Source organism: Sphaerodactylus townsendi, linkage group LG03 (genome assembly GCF_021028975.2).
Source record: "Sphaerodactylus townsendi isolate TG3544 linkage group LG03, MPM_Stown_v2.3, whole genome shotgun sequence".
In the NCBI taxonomy this organism is placed as follows: Eukaryota; Metazoa; Chordata; class Lepidosauria; order Squamata; family Sphaerodactylidae; genus Sphaerodactylus; species Sphaerodactylus townsendi.
In genome coordinates this window covers 171,194,792-171,208,914 of record NC_059427.1, presented here as the reverse complement: position 1 = coordinate 171,208,914, position 14,123 = coordinate 171,194,792, and positions in this window count along the sequence as shown.

Below are 14,123 nucleotides of genomic sequence, written 5' to 3'. Positions count from 1 at the left end.
GGGGGGGGGGGGGGGTGGGGGGGGGGGGGGGTGGGGGGGGGGGGGGGTGGGGGGGGGGGGGGGTGGGGGGGGGGGGGGGTGGGGGGGGGGGGGGGTGGGGGGGGGGGGGGGTGGGGGGGGGGGGGGGTGGGGGGGGGGGGGGGTGGGGGGGGGGGGGGGTGGGGGGGGGGGGGGGTGGGGGGGGGGGGGGGTGGGGGGGGGGGGGGGTGGGGGGGGGGGGGGGTGGGGGGGGGGGGGGGTGGGGGGGGGGGGGGGTGGGGGGGGGGGGGGGTGGGGGGGGGGGGGGGTGGGGGGGGGGGGGGGTGGGGGGGGGGGGGGGTGGGGGGGGGGGGGGGTGGGGGGGGGGGGGGGTGGGGGGGGGGGGGGGTGGGGGGGGGGGGGGGTGGGGGGGGGGGGGGGTGGGGGGGGGGGGGGGTGGGGGGGGGGGGGGGTGGGGGGGGGGGGGGGTGGGGGGGGGGGGGGGTGGGGGGGGGGGGGGGTGGGGGGGGGGGGGGGTGGGGGGGGGGGGGGGTGGGGGGGGGGGGGGGTGGGGGGGGGGGGGGGTGGGGGGGGGGGGGGGTGGGGGGGGGGGGGGGTGGGGGGGGGGGGGGGTGGGGGGGGGGGGGGGTGGGGGGGGGGGGGGGTGGGGGGGGGGGGGGGTGGGGGGGGGGGGGGGTGGGGGGGGGGGGGGGTGGGGGGGGGGGGGGGTGGGGGGGGGGGGGGGTGGGGGGGGGGGGGGGTGGGGGGGGGGGGGGGTGGGGGGGGGGGGGGGTGGGGGGGGGGGGGGGTGGGGGGGGGGGGGGGTGGGGGGGGGGGGGGGTGGGGGGGGGGGGGGGTGGGGGGGGGGGGGGGTGGGGGGGGGGGGGGGTGGGGGGGGGGGGGGGTGGGGGGGGGGGGGGGTGGGGGGGGGGGGGGGTGGGGGGGGGGGGGGGTGGGGGGGGGGGGGGGTGGGGGGGGGGGGGGGTGGGGGGGGGGGGGGGTGGGGGGGGGGGGGGGTGGGGGGGGGGGGGGGTGGGGGGGGGGGGGGGTGGGGGGGGGGGGGGGTGGGGGGGGGGGGGGGTGGGGGGGGGGGGGGGTGGGGGGGGGGGGGGGTGGGGGGGGGGGGGGGTGGGGGGGGGGGGGGGTGGGGGGGGGGGGGGGTGGGGGGGGGGGGGGGTGGGGGGGGGGGGGGGTGGGGGGGGGGGGGGGTGGGGGGGGGGGGGGGTGGGGGGGGGGGGGGGTGGGGGGGGGGGGGGGTGGGGGGGGGGGGGGGTGGGGGGGGGGGGGGGTGGGGGGGGGGGGGGGTGGGGGGGGGGGGGGGTGGGGGGGGGGGGGGGTGGGGGGGGGGGGGGGTGGGGGGGGGGGGGGGTGGGGGGGGGGGGGGGTGGGGGGGGGGGGGGGTGGGGGGGGGGGGGGGTGGGGGGGGGGGGGGGTGGGGGGGGGGGGGGGTGGGGGGGGGGGGGGGTGGGGGGGGGGGGGGGTGGGGGGGGGGGGGGGTGGGGGGGGGGGGGGGTGGGGGGGGGGGGGGGTGGGGGGGGGGGGGGGTGGGGGGGGGGGGGGGTGGGGGGGGGGGGGGGTGGGGGGGGGGGGGGGTGGGGGGGGGGGGGGGTGGGGGGGGGGGGGGGTGGGGGGGGGGGGGGGTGGGGGGGGGGGGGGGTGGGGGGGGGGGGGGGTGGGGGGGGGGGGGGGTGGGGGGGGGGGGGGGTGGGGGGGGGGGGGGGTGGGGGGGGGGGGGGGTGGGGGGGGGGGGGGGTGGGGGGGGGGGGGGGTGGGGGGGGGGGGGGGTGGGGGGGGGGGGGGGTGGGGGGGGGGGGGGGTGGGGGGGGGGGGGGGTGGGGGGGGGGGGGGGTGGGGGGGGGGGGGGGTGGGGGGGGGGGGGGGTGGGGGGGGGGGGGGGTGGGGGGGGGGGGGGGTGGGGGGGGGGGGGGGTGGGGGGGGGGGGGGGTGGGGGGGGGGGGGGGTGGGGGGGGGGGGGGGTGGGGGGGGGGGGGGGTGGGGGGGGGGGGGGGTGGGGGGGGGGGGGGGTGGGGGGGGGGGGGGGTGGGGGGGGGGGGGGGTGGGGGGGGGGGGGGGTGGGGGGGGGGGGGGGTGGGGGGGGGGGGGGGTGGGGGGGGGGGGGGGTGGGGGGGGGGGGGGGTGGGGGGGGGGGGGGGTGGGGGGGGGGGGGGGTGGGGGGGGGGGGGGGTGGGGGGGGGGGGGGGTGGGGGGGGGGGGGGGTGGGGGGGGGGGGGGGTGGGGGGGGGGGGGGGTGGGGGGGGGGGGGGGTGGGGGGGGGGGGGGGTGGGGGGGGGGGGGGGTGGGGGGGGGGGGGGGTGGGGGGGGGGGGGGGTGGGGGGGGGGGGGGGTGGGGGGGGGGGGGGGTGGGGGGGGGGGGGGGTGGGGGGGGGGGGGGGTGGGGGGGGGGGGGGGTGGGGGGGGGGGGGGGTGGGGGGGGGGGGGGGTGGGGGGGGGGGGGGGTGGGGGGGGGGGGGGGTGGGGGGGGGGGGGGGTGGGGGGGGGGGGGGGTGGGGGGGGGGGGGGGTGGGGGGGGGGGGGGGTGGGGGGGGGGGGGGGTGGGGGGGGGGGGGGGTGGGGGGGGGGGGGGGTGGGGGGGGGGGGGGGTGGGGGGGGGGGGGGGTGGGGGGGGGGGGGGGTGGGGGGGGGGGGGGGTGGGGGGGGGGGGGGGTGGGGGGGGGGGGGGGTGGGGGGGGGGGGGGGTGGGGGGGGGGGGGGGTGGGGGGGGGGGGGGGTGGGGGGGGGGGGGGGTGGGGGGGGGGGGGGGTGGGGGGGGGGGGGGGTGGGGGGGGGGGGGGGTGGGGGGGGGGGGGGGTGGGGGGGGGGGGGGGTGGGGGGGGGGGGGGGTGGGGGGGGGGGGGGGTGGGGGGGGGGGGGGGTGGGGGGGGGGGGGGGTGGGGGGGGGGGGGGGTGGGGGGGGGGGGGGGTGGGGGGGGGGGGGGGTGGGGGGGGGGGGGGGTGGGGGGGGGGGGGGGTGGGGGGGGGGGGGGGTGGGGGGGGGGGGGGGTGGGGGGGGGGGGGGGTGGGGGGGGGGGGGGGTGGGGGGGGGGGGGGGTGGGGGGGGGGGGGGGTGGGGGGGGGGGGGGGTGGGGGGGGGGGGGGGTGGGGGGGGGGGGGGGTGGGGGGGGGGGGGGGTGGGGGGGGGGGGGGGTGGGGGGGGGGGGGGGTGGGGGGGGGGGGGGGTGGGGGGGGGGGGGGGTGGGGGGGGGGGGGGGTGGGGGGGGGGGGGGGTGGGGGGGGGGGGGGGTGGGGGGGGGGGGGGGTGGGGGGGGGGGGGGGTGGGGGGGGGGGGGGGTGGGGGGGGGGGGGGGTGGGGGGGGGGGGGGGTGGGGGGGGGGGGGGGTGGGGGGGGGGGGGGGTGGGGGGGGGGGGGGGTGGGGGGGGGGGGGGGTGGGGGGGGGGGGGGGTGGGGGGGGGGGGGGGTGGGGGGGGGGGGGGGTGGGGGGGGGGGGGGGTGGGGGGGGGGGGGGGTGGGGGGGGGGGGGGGTGGGGGGGGGGGGGGGTGGGGGGGGGGGGGGGTGGGGGGGGGGGGGGGTGGGGGGGGGGGGGGGTGGGGGGGGGGGGGGGTGGGGGGGGGGGGGGGTGGGGGGGGGGGGGGGTGGGGGGGGGGGGGGGTGGGGGGGGGGGGGGGTGGGGGGGGGGGGGGGTGGGGGGGGGGGGGGGTGGGGGGGGGGGGGGGTGGGGGGGGGGGGGGGTGGGGGGGGGGGGGGGTGGGGGGGGGGGGGGGTGGGGGGGGGGGGGGGTGGGGGGGGGGGGGGGTGGGGGGGGGGGGGGGTGGGGGGGGGGGGGGGTGGGGGGGGGGGGGGGTGGGGGGGGGGGGGGGTGGGGGGGGGGGGGGGTGGGGGGGGGGGGGGGTGGGGGGGGGGGGGGGTGGGGGGGGGGGGGGGTGGGGGGGGGGGGGGGTGGGGGGGGGGGGGGGTGGGGGGGGGGGGGGGTGGGGGGGGGGGGGGGTGGGGGGGGGGGGGGGTGGGGGGGGGGGGGGGTGGGGGGGGGGGGGGGTGGGGGGGGGGGGGGGTGGGGGGGGGGGGGGGTGGGGGGGGGGGGGGGTGGGGGGGGGGGGGGGTGGGGGGGGGGGGGGGTGGGGGGGGGGGGGGGTGGGGGGGGGGGGGGGTGGGGGGGGGGGGGGGTGGGGGGGGGGGGGGGTGGGGGGGGGGGGGGGTGGGGGGGGGGGGGGGTGGGGGGGGGGGGGGGTGGGGGGGGGGGGGGGTGGGGGGGGGGGGGGGTGGGGGGGGGGGGGGGTGGGGGGGGGGGGGGGTGGGGGGGGGGGGGGGTGGGGGGGGGGGGGGGTGGGGGGGGGGGGGGGTGGGGGGGGGGGGGGGTGGGGGGGGGGGGGGGTGGGGGGGGGGGGGGGTGGGGGGGGGGGGGGGTGGGGGGGGGGGGGGGTGGGGGGGGGGGGGGGTGGGGGGGGGGGGGGGTGGGGGGGGGGGGGGGTGGGGGGGGGGGGGGGTGGGGGGGGGGGGGGGTGGGGGGGGGGGGGGGTGGGGGGGGGGGGGGGTGGGGGGGGGGGGGGGTGGGGGGGGGGGGGGGTGGGGGGGGGGGGGGGTGGGGGGGGGGGGGGGTGGGGGGGGGGGGGGGTGGGGGGGGGGGGGGGTGGGGGGGGGGGGGGGTGGGGGGGGGGGGGGGTGGGGGGGGGGGGGGGTGGGGGGGGGGGGGGGTGGGGGGGGGGGGGGGTGGGGGGGGGGGGGGGTGGGGGGGGGGGGGGGTGGGGGGGGGGGGGGGTGGGGGGGGGGGGGGGTGGGGGGGGGGGGGGGTGGGGGGGGGGGGGGGTGGGGGGGGGGGGGGGTGGGGGGGGGGGGGGGTGGGGGGGGGGGGGGGTGGGGGGGGGGGGGGGTGGGGGGGGGGGGGGGTGGGGGGGGGGGGGGGTGGGGGGGGGGGGGGGTGGGGGGGGGGGGGGGTGGGGGGGGGGGGGGGTGGGGGGGGGGGGGGGTGGGGGGGGGGGGGGGTGGGGGGGGGGGGGGGTGGGGGGGGGGGGGGGTGGGGGGGGGGGGGGGTGGGGGGGGGGGGGGGTGGGGGGGGGGGGGGGTGGGGGGGGGGGGGGGTGGGGGGGGGGGGGGGTGGGGGGGGGGGGGGGTGGGGGGGGGGGGGGGTGGGGGGGGGGGGGGGTGGGGGGGGGGGGGGGTGGGGGGGGGGGGGGGTGGGGGGGGGGGGGGGTGGGGGGGGGGGGGGGTGGGGGGGGGGGGGGGTGGGGGGGGGGGGGGGTGGGGGGGGGGGGGGGTGGGGGGGGGGGGGGGTGGGGGGGGGGGGGGGTGGGGGGGGGGGGGGGTGGGGGGGGGGGGGGGTGGGGGGGGGGGGGGGTGGGGGGGGGGGGGGGTGGGGGGGGGGGGGGGTGGGGGGGGGGGGGGGTGGGGGGGGGGGGGGGTGGGGGGGGGGGGGGGTGGGGGGGGGGGGGGGTGGGGGGGGGGGGGGGTGGGGGGGGGGGGGGGTGGGGGGGGGGGGGGGTGGGGGGGGGGGGGGGTGGGGGGGGGGGGGGGTGGGGGGGGGGGGGGGTGGGGGGGGGGGGGGGTGGGGGGGGGGGGGGGTGGGGGGGGGGGGGGGTGGGGGGGGGGGGGGGTGGGGGGGGGGGGGGGTGGGGGGGGGGGGGGGTGGGGGGGGGGGGGGGTGGGGGGGGGGGGGGGTGGGGGGGGGGGGGGGTGGGGGGGGGGGGGGGTGGGGGGGGGGGGGGGTGGGGGGGGGGGGGGGTGGGGGGGGGGGGGGGTGGGGGGGGGGGGGGGTGGGGGGGGGGGGGGGTGGGGGGGGGGGGGGGTGGGGGGGGGGGGGGGTGGGGGGGGGGGGGGGTGGGGGGGGGGGGGGGTGGGGGGGGGGGGGGGTGGGGGGGGGGGGGGGTGGGGGGGGGGGGGGGTGGGGGGGGGGGGGGGTGGGGGGGGGGGGGGGTGGGGGGGGGGGGGGGTGGGGGGGGGGGGGGGTGGGGGGGGGGGGGGGTGGGGGGGGGGGGGGGTGGGGGGGGGGGGGGGTGGGGGGGGGGGGGGGTGGGGGGGGGGGGGGGTGGGGGGGGGGGGGGGTGGGGGGGGGGGGGGGTGGGGGGGGGGGGGGGTGGGGGGGGGGGGGGGTGGGGGGGGGGGGGGGTGGGGGGGGGGGGGGGTGGGGGGGGGGGGGGGTGGGGGGGGGGGGGGGTGGGGGGGGGGGGGGGTGGGGGGGGGGGGGGGTGGGGGGGGGGGGGGGTGGGGGGGGGGGGGGGTGGGGGGGGGGGGGGGTGGGGGGGGGGGGGGGTGGGGGGGGGGGGGGGTGGGGGGGGGGGGGGGTGGGGGGGGGGGGGGGTGGGGGGGGGGGGGGGTGGGGGGGGGGGGGGGTGGGGGGGGGGGGGGGTGGGGGGGGGGGGGGGTGGGGGGGGGGGGGGGTGGGGGGGGGGGGGGGTGGGGGGGGGGGGGGGTGGGGGGGGGGGGGGGTGGGGGGGGGGGGGGGTGGGGGGGGGGGGGGGTGGGGGGGGGGGGGGGTGGGGGGGGGGGGGGGTGGGGGGGGGGGGGGGTGGGGGGGGGGGGGGGTGGGGGGGGGGGGGGGTGGGGGGGGGGGGGGGTGGGGGGGGGGGGGGGTGGGGGGGGGGGGGGGTGGGGGGGGGGGGGGGTGGGGGGGGGGGGGGGTGGGGGGGGGGGGGGGTGGGGGGGGGGGGGGGTGGGGGGGGGGGGGGGTGGGGGGGGGGGGGGGTGGGGGGGGGGGGGGGTGGGGGGGGGGGGGGGTGGGGGGGGGGGGGGGTGGGGGGGGGGGGGGGTGGGGGGGGGGGGGGGTGGGGGGGGGGGGGGGTGGGGGGGGGGGGGGGTGGGGGGGGGGGGGGGTGGGGGGGGGGGGGGGTGGGGGGGGGGGGGGGTGGGGGGGGGGGGGGGTGGGGGGGGGGGGGGGTGGGGGGGGGGGGGGGTGGGGGGGGGGGGGGGTGGGGGGGGGGGGGGGTGGGGGGGGGGGGGGGTGGGGGGGGGGGGGGGTGGGGGGGGGGGGGGGTGGGGGGGGGGGGGGGTGGGGGGGGGGGGGGGTGGGGGGGGGGGGGGGTGGGGGGGGGGGGGGGTGGGGGGGGGGGGGGGTGGGGGGGGGGGGGGGTGGGGGGGGGGGGGGGTGGGGGGGGGGGGGGGTGGGGGGGGGGGGGGGTGGGGGGGGGGGGGGGTGGGGGGGGGGGGGGGTGGGGGGGGGGGGGGGTGGGGGGGGGGGGGGGTGGGGGGGGGGGGGGGTGGGGGGGGGGGGGGGTGGGGGGGGGGGGGGGTGGGGGGGGGGGGGGGTGGGGGGGGGGGGGGGTGGGGGGGGGGGGGGGTGGGGGGGGGGGGGGGTGGGGGGGGGGGGGGGTGGGGGGGGGGGGGGGTGGGGGGGGGGGGGGGTGGGGGGGGGGGGGGGTGGGGGGGGGGGGGGGTGGGGGGGGGGGGGGGTGGGGGGGGGGGGGGGTGGGGGGGGGGGGGGGTGGGGGGGGGGGGGGGTGGGGGGGGGGGGGGGTGGGGGGGGGGGGGGGTGGGGGGGGGGGGGGGTGGGGGGGGGGGGGGGTGGGGGGGGGGGGGGGTGGGGGGGGGGGGGGGTGGGGGGGGGGGGGGGTGGGGGGGGGGGGGGGTGGGGGGGGGGGGGGGTGGGGGGGGGGGGGGGTGGGGGGGGGGGGGGGTGGGGGGGGGGGGGGGTGGGGGGGGGGGGGGGTGGGGGGGGGGGGGGGTGGGGGGGGGGGGGGGTGGGGGGGGGGGGGGGTGGGGGGGGGGGGGGGTGGGGGGGGGGGGGGGTGGGGGGGGGGGGGGGTGGGGGGGGGGGGGGGTGGGGGGGGGGGGGGGTGGGGGGGGGGGGGGGTGGGGGGGGGGGGGGGTGGGGGGGGGGGGGGGTGGGGGGGGGGGGGGGTGGGGGGGGGGGGGGGTGGGGGGGGGGGGGGGTGGGGGGGGGGGGGGGTGGGGGGGGGGGGGGGTGGGGGGGGGGGGGGGTGGGGGGGGGGGGGGGTGGGGGGGGGGGGGGGTGGGGGGGGGGGGGGGTGGGGGGGGGGGGGGGTGGGGGGGGGGGGGGGTGGGGGGGGGGGGGGGTGGGGGGGGGGGGGGGTGGGGGGGGGGGGGGGTGGGGGGGGGGGGGGGTGGGGGGGGGGGGGGGTGGGGGGGGGGGGGGGTGGGGGGGGGGGGGGGTGGGGGGGGGGGGGGGTGGGGGGGGGGGGGGGTGGGGGGGGGGGGGGGTGGGGGGGGGGGGGGGTGGGGGGGGGGGGGGGTGGGGGGGGGGGGGGGTGGGGGGGGGGGGGGGTGGGGGGGGGGGGGGGTGGGGGGGGGGGGGGGTGGGGGGGGGGGGGGGTGGGGGGGGGGGGGGGTGGGGGGGGGGGGGGGTGGGGGGGGGGGGGGGTGGGGGGGGGGGGGGGTGGGGGGGGGGGGGGGTGGGGGGGGGGGGGGGTGGGGGGGGGGGGGGGTGGGGGGGGGGGGGGGTGGGGGGGGGGGGGGGTGGGGGGGGGGGGGGGTGGGGGGGGGGGGGGGTGGGGGGGGGGGGGGGTGGGGGGGGGGGGGGGTGGGGGGGGGGGGGGGTGGGGGGGGGGGGGGGTGGGGGGGGGGGGGGGTGGGGGGGGGGGGGGGTGGGGGGGGGGGGGGGTGGGGGGGGGGGGGGGTGGGGGGGGGGGGGGGTGGGGGGGGGGGGGGGTGGGGGGGGGGGGGGGTGGGGGGGGGGGGGGGTGGGGGGGGGGGGGGGTGGGGGGGGGGGGGGGTGGGGGGGGGGGGGGGTGGGGGGGGGGGGGGGTGGGGGGGGGGGGGGGTGGGGGGGGGGGGGGGTGGGGGGGGGGGGGGGTGGGGGGGGGGGGGGGTGGGGGGGGGGGGGGGTGGGGGGGGGGGGGGGTGGGGGGGGGGGGGGGTGGGGGGGGGGGGGGGTGGGGGGGGGGGGGGGTGGGGGGGGGGGGGGGTGGGGGGGGGGGGGGGTGGGGGGGGGGGGGGGTGGGGGGGGGGGGGGGTGGGGGGGGGGGGGGGTGGGGGGGGGGGGGGGTGGGGGGGGGGGGGGGTGGGGGGGGGGGGGGGTGGGGGGGGGGGGGGGTGGGGGGGGGGGGGGGTGGGGGGGGGGGGGGGTGGGGGGGGGGGGGGGTGGGGGGGGGGGGGGGTGGGGGGGGGGGGGGGTGGGGGGGGGGGGGGGTGGGGGGGGGGGGGGGTGGGGGGGGGGGGGGGTGGGGGGGGGGGGGGGTGGGGGGGGGGGGGGGTGGGGGGGGGGGGGGGTGGGGGGGGGGGGGGGTGGGGGGGGGGGGGGGTGGGGGGGGGGGGGGGTGGGGGGGGGGGGGGGTGGGGGGGGGGGGGGGTGGGGGGGGGGGGGGGTGGGGGGGGGGGGGGGTGGGGGGGGGGGGGGGTGGGGGGGGGGGGGGGTGGGGGGGGGGGGGGGTGGGGGGGGGGGGGGGTGGGGGGGGGGGGGGGTGGGGGGGGGGGGGGGTGGGGGGGGGGGGGGGTGGGGGGGGGGGGGGGTGGGGGGGGGGGGGGGTGGGGGGGGGGGGGGGTGGGGGGGGGGGGGGGTGGGGGGGGGGGGGGGTGGGGGGGGGGGGGGGTGGGGGGGGGGGGGGGTGGGGGGGGGGGGGGGTGGGGGGGGGGGGGGGTGGGGGGGGGGGGGGGTGGGGGGGGGGGGGGGTGGGGGGGGGGGGGGGTGGGGGGGGGGGGGGGTGGGGGGGGGGGGGGGTGGGGGGGGGGGGGGGTGGGGGGGGGGGGGGGTGGGGGGGGGGGGGGGTGGGGGGGGGGGGGGGTGGGGGGGGGGGGGGGTGGGGGGGGGGGGGGGTGGGGGGGGGGGGGGGTGGGGGGGGGGGGGGGTGGGGGGGGGGGGGGGTGGGGGGGGGGGGGGGTGGGGGGGGGGGGGGGTGGGGGGGGGGGGGGGTGGGGGGGGGGGGGGGTGGGGGGGGGGGGGGGTGGGGGGGGGGGGGGGTGGGGGGGGGGGGGGGTGGGGGGGGGGGGGGGTGGGGGGGGGGGGGGGTGGGGGGGGGGGGGGGTGGGGGGGGGGGGGGGTGGGGGGGGGGGGGGGTGGGGGGGGGGGGGGGTGGGGGGGGGGGGGGGTGGGGGGGGGGGGGGGTGGGGGGGGGGGGGGGTGGGGGGGGGGGGGGGTGGGGGGGGGGGGGGGTGGGGGGGGGGGGGGGTGGGGGGGGGGGGGGGTGGGGGGGGGGGGGGGTGGGGGGGGGGGGGGGTGGGGGGGGGGGGGGGTGGGGGGGGGGGGGGGTGGGGGGGGGGGGGGGTGGGGGGGGGGGGGGGTGGGGGGGGGGGGGGGTGGGGGGGGGGGGGGGTGGGGGGGGGGGGGGGTGGGGGGGGGGGGGGGTGGGGGGGGGGGGGGGTGGGGGGGGGGGGGGGTGGGGGGGGGGGGGGGTGGGGGGGGGGGGGGGTGGGGGGGGGGGGGGGTGGGGGGGGGGGGGGGTGGGGGGGGGGGGGGGTGGGGGGGGGGGGGGGTGGGGGGGGGGGGGGGTGGGGGGGGGGGGGGGTGGGGGGGGGGGGGGGTGGGGGGGGGGGGGGGTGGGGGGGGGGGGGGGTGGGGGGGGGGGGGGGTGGGGGGGGGGGGGGGTGGGGGGGGGGGGGGGTGGGGGGGGGGGGGGGTGGGGGGGGGGGGGGGTGGGGGGGGGGGGGGGTGGGGGGGGGGGGGGGTGGGGGGGGGGGGGGGTGGGGGGGGGGGGGGGTGGGGGGGGGGGGGGGTGGGGGGGGGGGGGGGTGGGGGGGGGGGGGGGTGGGGGGGGGGGGGGGTGGGGGGGGGGGGGGGTGGGGGGGGGGGGGGGTGGGGGGGGGGGGGGGTGGGGGGGGGGGGGGGTGGGGGGGGGGGGGGGTGGGGGGGGGGGGGGGTGGGGGGGGGGGGGGGTGGGGGGGGGGGGGGGTGGGGGGGGGGGGGGGTGGGGGGGGGGGGGGGTGGGGGGGGGGGGGGGTGGGGGGGGGGGGGGGTGGGGGGGGGGGGGGGTGGGGGGGGGGGGGGGTGGGGGGGGGGGGGGGTGGGGGGGGGGGGGGGTGGGGGGGGGGGGGGGTGGGGGGGGGGGGGGGTGGGGGGGGGGGGGGGTGGGGGGGGGGGGGGGTGGGGGGGGGGGGGGGTGGGGGGGGGGGGGGGTGGGGGGGGGGGGGGGTGGGGGGGGGGGGGGGTGGGGGGGGGGGGGGGTGGGGGGGGGGGGGGGTGGGGGGGGGGGGGGGTGGGGGGGGGGGGGGGTGGGGGGGGGGGGGGGTGGGGGGGGGGGGGGGTGGGGGGGGGGGGGGGTGGGGGGGGGGGGGGGTGGGGGGGGGGGGGGGTGGGGGGGGGGGGGGGTGGGGGGGGGGGGGGGTGGGGGGGGGGGGGGGTGGGGGGGGGGGGGGGTGGGGGGGGGGGGGGGTGGGGGGGGGGGGGGGTGGGGGGGGGGGGGGGTGGGGGGGGGGGGGGGTGGGGGGGGGGGGGGGTGGGGGGGGGGGGGGGTGGGGGGGGGGGGGGGTGGGGGGGGGGGGGGGTGGGGGGGGGGGGGGGTGGGGGGGGGGGGGGGTGGGGGGGGGGGGGGGTGGGGGGGGGGGGGGGTGGGGGGGGGGGGGGGTGGGGGGGGGGGGGGGTGGGGGGGGGGGGGGGTGGGGGGGGGGGGGGGTGGGGGGGGGGGGGGGTGGGGGGGGGGGGGGGTGGGGGGGGGGGGGGGTGGGGGGGGGGGGGGGTGGGGGGGGGGGGGGGTGGGGGGGGGGGGGGGTGGGGGGGGGGGGGGGTGGGGGGGGGGGGGGGTGGGGGGGGGGGGGGGTGGGGGGGGGGGGGGGTGGGGGGGGGGGGGGGTGGGGGGGGGGGGGGGTGGGGGGGGGGGGGGGTGGGGGGGGGGGGGGGTGGGGGGGGGGGGGGGTGGGGGGGGGGGGGGGTGGGGGGGGGGGGGGGTGGGGGGGGGGGGGGGTGGGGGGGGGGGGGGGTGGGGGGGGGGGGGGGTGGGGGGGGGGGGGGGTGGGGGGGGGGGGGGGTGGGGGGGGGGGGGGGTGGGGGGGGGGGGGGGTGGGGGGGGGGGGGGGTGGGGGGGGGGGGGGGTGGGGGGGGGGGGGGGTGGGGGGGGGGGGGGGTGGGGGGGGGGGGGGGTGGGGGGGGGGGGGGGTGGGGGGGGGGGGGGGTGGGGGGGGGGGGGGGTGGGGGGGGGGGGGGGTGGGGGGGGGGGGGGGTGGGGGGGGGGGGGGGTGGGGGGGGGGGGGGGTGGGGGGGGGGGGGGGTGGGGGGGGGGGGGGGTGGGGGGGGGGGGGGGTGGGGGGGGGGGGGGGTGGGGGGGGGGGGGGGTGGGGGGGGGGGGGGGTGGGGGGGGGGGGGGGTGGGGGGGGGGGGGGGTGGGGGGGGGGGGGGGTGGGGGGGGGGGGGGGTGGGGGGGGGGGGGGGTGGGGGGGGGGGGGGGTGGGGGGGGGGGGGGGTGGGGGGGGGGGGGGGTGGGGGGGGGGGGGGGTGGGGGGGGGGGGGGGTGGGGGGGGGGGGGGGTGGGGGGGGGGGGGGGTGGGGGGGGGGGGGGGTGGGGGGGGGGGGGGGTGGGGGGGGGGGGGGGTGGGGGGGGGGGGGGGTGGGGGGGGGGGGGGGTGGGGGGGGGGGGGGGTGGGGGGGGGGGGGGGTGGGGGGGGGGGGGGGTGGGGGGGGGGGGGGGTGGGGGGGGGGGGGGGTGGGGGGGGGGGGGGGTGGGGGGGGGGGGGGGTGGGGGGGGGGGGGGGTGGGGGGGGGGGGGGGTGGGGGGGGGGGGGGGTGGGGGGGGGGGGGGGTGGGGGGGGGGGGGGGTGGGGGGGGGGGGGGGTGGGGGGGGGGGGGGGTGGGGGGGGGGGGGGGTGGGGGGGGGGGGGGGTGGGGGGGGGGGGGGGTGGGGGGGGGGGGGGGTGGGGGGGGGGGGGGGTGGGGGGGGGGGGGGGTGGGGGGGGGGGGGGGTGGGGGGGGGGGGGGGTGGGGGGGGGGGGGGGTGGGGGGGGGGGGGGGTGGGGGGGGGGGGGGGTGGGGGGGGGGGGGGGTGGGGGGGGGGGGGGGTGGGGGGGGGGGGGGGTGGGGGGGGGGGGGGGTGGGGGGGGGGGGGGGTGGGGGGGGGGGGGGGTGGGGGGGGGGGGGGGTGGGGGGGGGGGGGGGTGGGGGGGGGGGGGGGTGGGGGGGGGGGGGGGTGGGGGGGGGGGGGGGTGGGGGGGGGGGGGGGTGGGGGGGGGGGGGGGTGGGGGGGGGGGGGGGTGGGGGGGGGGGGGGGTGGGGGGGGGGGGGGGTGGGGGGGGGGGGGGGTGGGGGGGGGGGGGGGTGGGGGGGGGGGGGGGTGGGGGGGGGGGGGGGTGGGGGGGGGGGGGGGTGGGGGGGGGGGGGGGTGGGGGGGGGGGGGGGTGGGGGGGGGGGGGGGTGGGGGGGGGGGGGGGTGGGGGGGGGGGGGGGTGGGGGGGGGGGGGGGTGGGGGGGGGGGGGGGTGGGGGGGGGGGGGGGTGGGGGGGGGGGGGGGTGGGGGGGGGGGGGGGTGGGGGGGGGGGGGGGTGGGGGGGGGGGGGGGTGGGGGGGGGGGGGGGTGGGGGGGGGGGGGGGTGGGGGGGGGGGGGGGTGGGGGGGGGGGGGGGTGGGGGGGGGGGGGGGTGGGGGGGGGGGGGGGTGGGGGGGGGGGGGGGTGGGGGGGGGGGGGGGTGGGGGGGGGGGGGGGTGGGGGGGGGGGGGGGTGGGGGGGGGGGGGGGTGGGGGGGGGGGGGGGTGGGGGGGGGGGGGGGTGGGGGGGGGGGGGGGTGGGGGGGGGGGGGGGTGGGGGGGGGGGGGGGTGGGGGGGGGGGGGGGTGGGGGGGGGGGGGGGTGGGGGGGGGGGGGGGTGGGGGGGGGGGGGGGTGGGGGGGGGGGGGGGTGGGGGGGGGGGGGGGTGGGGGGGGGGGGGGGTGGGGGGGGGGGGGGGTGGGGGGGGGGGGGGGTGGGGGGGGGGGGGGGTGGGGGGGGGGGGGGGTGGGGGGGGGGGGGGGTGGGGGGGGGGGGGGGTGGGGGGGGGGGGGGGTGGGGGGGGGGGGGGGTGGGGGGGGGGGGGGGTGGGGGGGGGGGGGGGTGGGGGGGGGGGGGGGTGGGGGGGGGGGGGGGTGGGGGGGGGGGGGGGTGGGGGGGGGGGGGGGTGGGGGGGGGGGGGGGTGGGGGGGGGGGGGGGTGGGGGGGGGGGGGGGTGGGGGGGGGGGGGGGTGGGGGGGGGGGGGGGTGGGGGGGGGGGGGGGTGGGGGGGGGGGGGGGTGGGGGGGGGGGGGGGTGGGGGGGGGGGGGGGTGGGGGGGGGGGGGGGTGGGGGGGGGGGGGGGTGGGGGGGGGGGGGGGTGGGGGGGGGGGGGGGTGGGGGGGGGGGGGGGTGGGGGGGGGGGGGGGTGGGGGGGGGGG